Below are 4,171 nucleotides of genomic sequence, written 5' to 3' on the forward strand. Positions count from 1 at the left end.
CTGGTATCCAATACCGGGAAGAAAAGTAAAAAGGTTCCAACTTGTAAATTTATTTTACGTTTTTTAAATATATATTTATGCTTTATTTGAGATTATATACTTGTTTAAAGGTTTTTATATAAATTTCTATTCTAATTTATTTTATGTCTATGTGAAAATACAATACAGAATATGAAATATTAATACATATGTTGGGATTATTTGGGCCAACAGAACAAAGGCCATTTTGAGTATTGTAATGCAGTTTCCAGTATATTATCATAATTTTATTCATGATGATATGATAGAATTATTTATTCTAATAATATCTGTATTATATTTAATTACAATAATTACTTTATTATAATATTTTATTAGGTTTATGCTACATTATATTATTCACATATAATAGACATTACATTTTTTTTTCCATTTCTGACTGTCATAATTTCATGGGGCAGCTTATTGTTCAATCTCCATACATATGATAGAACAATATAAAATTAAACAAATCATCATTATTTTGATTAAATGTGCATTATATTATGTATAAATGACCAATAAAATATTAAAAAATGCGATGTACAATTCGTATATAAGGACAGTTATTTAGTACAATAAGAAACATTTATGTTGATACGTATATAGCCTACATAATCATATAAAAACACATTCGTTGAGTATACATTAATGTATTTGCTTTCCTTCATACATTAGTATATGTCCAAGATATTCAAAACAGGTTCCATAAGTCAGCAAATTGCTATTTTCATTCTTGTCCAAAAACAAAGAATTACTCTATTTATTAGTGATTTCATTATTATTATTATTATTATTATTATTATTATTATTATTATTATTATTATTATTATTATTATTATTATTATTATTATTAAATAATATTATGTTCTGTCTTATCTGCAGTAGAATCTATGAACCTTCTTTTCTCTCTTCTTAATCCTCTCATTACTTCACTGTCAAGGTACATATATTCAGTTCTTAATTAGGTAAAAAATCTGCTGTTTTCCTTTAATTATTCAGTCAAGATTTGCTGTTCTTATCTTTATTAGTTTCCATGTTTCACAACTCAACCATTTCATTCATTTTACTCCACTGTCAGATTGTGATGTTAGCAGATTCTTGAAAGATTTAAACTTATTTCACAATGAATATTCGAATCTATTTCTATCTCATCATCGGGTAACATTTCTAAGACTGCAAATTTGTTTTAACATTATAACAATCCTTTTTACTAGTGTTATTAGTTTTTTAATGTCATATCTAGGAATCTAAGGTCGGTTTGCATTAGTTTTCCTGGTCTTCAACTTGTGTGTCTAAGTGTAGAGACTATCGTTTCTTCCTATATCAGGTCTCTGTCTTCCTACGTCATTCAAGTAGTGAATTTTTACATTATCTATTAATTACTAAGAGGTCAATTTGACTGAAATATTTTCCACAAAGATGTCCAAGTATATTCTGGTATATCTGTTTTCAAGCAGTGTTTCCCAATTATCAGCTCATTAGAAAAAAAATCATCTACTTCCTATATTGTGCAATGCTCTCCCAGAATGTAGAAACCACGTTCCTCCATCGGTTTTTATTTTTTTTATTTTTGAATCCAGTCAGTCTTCTTTCAGTGAATATATATATCCAGGCCATATTTTAAAAGAACTGACAAAGGCTTCTCTAAATTGCCACCCTAGTTCAATTTTGTTAAACTTTCCACTGGATTTATCATCTTATAGATACTTCGCACCCCTCTCCCACTTGAAAGGGCTGCACGGGACTAGGGGACATTTCTACCATCTAAGAGTTCACTTAAGACCAATGATCTTTCTCCCTCGCTGAAAACCTCATATATTTGCTTTTACGAGTAAAGAAATATTTAAGAGCTTATTATCATTACTTGCTGGGCTATAACCCTAGTTGGAAAAGCTGATTCTGTAAGCCCGGGGGGTTCCAACAGGGGAAATGGTCCAGTGAGGTAAAGAAACAAGGAAAAATTAAATATCTTAAGAACAGTAAAAAAATCTCCTATATATTCTATAAAAACTTTACCAAAATATGTATAGTTACACCACTGGTAACAATACTGATAATAAGGGCGACAAAAACTACAGGGAAGTTAACTTAATTTTATTTTTACAAGACTATTTTTTTTTTTGAAATCAAGTTCCTTATCAAAACTTCCAAATCTCCACATAAAACATTTAAGACTGAAAAGCATAATAGAATAAGGCAGAGACATAACCAATTCCTGCAGGAGCAGATTACGAAATTACTTTGAGAATTAAATTAAACCTTTAAAGTTACAGACTATGAACCTAGTCTTGAAAACATATTCAAACTTTCAAAGATTAAACTATAGCAGCAAGCTTAACCAAATACAAGACAAAATTTCAATAAAATTACAAAGAAAATTTCATTTAAGTACACAAAGGAAACAAATTCTAAGAGAATACATTATATAACAACGCCCCCCTCTGAGAGCAGACAGAACATTGAAGATCCAAGTAACAAACTGATAGAATAAATTTTAGTATACAGAAGCAAAAGTTAACATCTGGAAGCATGTCAGCAATGGAGTTTAATGTTACCTTTGATATGCAATATCCCATTGCTATACTGCTGCAGGACCAAGGCCCATAGTGTTAAGTTTTTTAATTCTGCTAACCAAAGACAATGGATTACGGTCAGAAAAAAAACTTAGATTGATTATCTAAAACAATTTTATTTACAAGAGACAAAGATCATTTATATTCGAATCAAATTTTTCAAGAGCATGAAGGAGCCCCAAAGCTGCCTACTCCACTATAATCTAGGAACTAAAGAGGCTTCAGTTTACTTGAACATGAAGTCTTGAGGTAGTAAATCATAGTCATCGATCCGCATCAAAGCTGCTCCTACAGCCACATCACTGGCTTCAACTTTGAGATCAACAGCTTGTCGGATTCAGATAGCCTTCAACACAGAAGACTATTTCAATAGATGCAAATGCACGTTCACAAAATTCAGTCCAATAGTCAATGTTAGGGCTGGCGAGATTAATCATTGGTACAGCAACTTAGCTGAAAAGTTTGGACAGAACCTCTTTATAAAATCGAGCCATAAGACTAAAACGCTGTACTGCCTTGTTTATAGGAGTAGGCAATTTTTATATGTAACTATAATCCTTTGATGCAATGATTCCGCTCCCAACATCCATAATCCAAGTTGAGACTTCTTCCAATGGTAGTTTTCTGCCAGGTCTTCTCTAAGGCTAAGAAAAAGGCTAGGGAACAGGTCCGTCGATCTTCTAATGTTCTTTCCAAGTGTTGTCGTGAATCAATGTCATCAATGGCAACATTTCTCATCTGAAACAGAACATTAAAAGGTTGAAATGTTTCAACAGCATTTGTCATTTCAAAGGGAATAACAGTATTGAAATTGAACTACAGATATGATACAGGAAGAAGCCTTCGTAGCATTTTTTTTCAAGGGTACTTTTCTAGTAGGTTAATAAAATTTAGTTAGAAATTTGGCATTTGAAACATAAATGAAAACTCTTATCAAATGATTAGTGTCTTTAAGGGAGGTAGAGTTCAACTTCCGATAAACTTTAGAGATTTAAGACTAACCTGGTTTTTTGGTAGAGGGTGCAGGGTGAGGCCCACGAGTTTGTCGCTGTTCTGCCAACCCATTCTGGATAAGAAACTACTCCCCGTTCCATAGCATCCTGCTTGCAAAGTAATCTAAATCTCCAACAGAATGAATTAGTCGCAGGTGTCAATACCACATGTGAAGCAACAGCTGAAGGTAGAGGTAAATCTGAAAAAGTAATAATATCAGCAAAGATTTTTCAAGTTGGGAATTTTATGCATGAAATGTCCTGCAAGATTATAGTGCTAGATATACAAAGTTAAACTCCTATGGTAGGAAGAGTTTATCACCTGTAATCATAGTAGCCATGTTTAACTATCTGAATTTTCACAATCTATTCCATAGAATTTCTAGCGATTCACTTCAACTATCCTATGGTTCTTAAGTCTACCAGGTGTGTAATATAATAACTACTTTCCACTAAGGTTTAATGGCATACCTCATAAAATTTGCTCAAACACTAAATTCTCTTTACTTTTCAAATGAGTCAGCCCGAGCTGATTTAACCCACATCAAAATACTATAGTATGAACATGTTCTACACATTTTTCTG

The 4,171-nt window shown here is 31.6% G+C and overlaps 1 long non-coding RNA gene across 2 annotated transcripts in view; it reads right to left on the bottom strand.

The window, feature by feature from the left end:
- Positions 1-3,022: 3,022 nt before the first annotated feature.
- The window catches only part of LOC137620276 (uncharacterized), a 10,300-nt gene continuing 9,151 nt past the window's right edge, over positions 3,023-4,171 (bottom strand). For both annotated transcript variants that reach the window (XR_011040043.1, XR_011040042.1), the window contains exons 2-3: positions 3,597-3,786; positions 3,023-3,332 (exon numbers count right to left, since the gene is read on the bottom strand). This is a non-coding gene — a long non-coding RNA (uncharacterized lncRNA). The remainder of the gene's footprint in view (positions 3,333-3,596; positions 3,787-4,171) is intronic.

Source organism: Palaemon carinicauda, chromosome 26 (genome assembly GCF_036898095.1).
Source record: "Palaemon carinicauda isolate YSFRI2023 chromosome 26, ASM3689809v2, whole genome shotgun sequence".
NCBI lineage: Eukaryota > Metazoa > Arthropoda > Malacostraca > Decapoda > Palaemonidae > Palaemon > Palaemon carinicauda.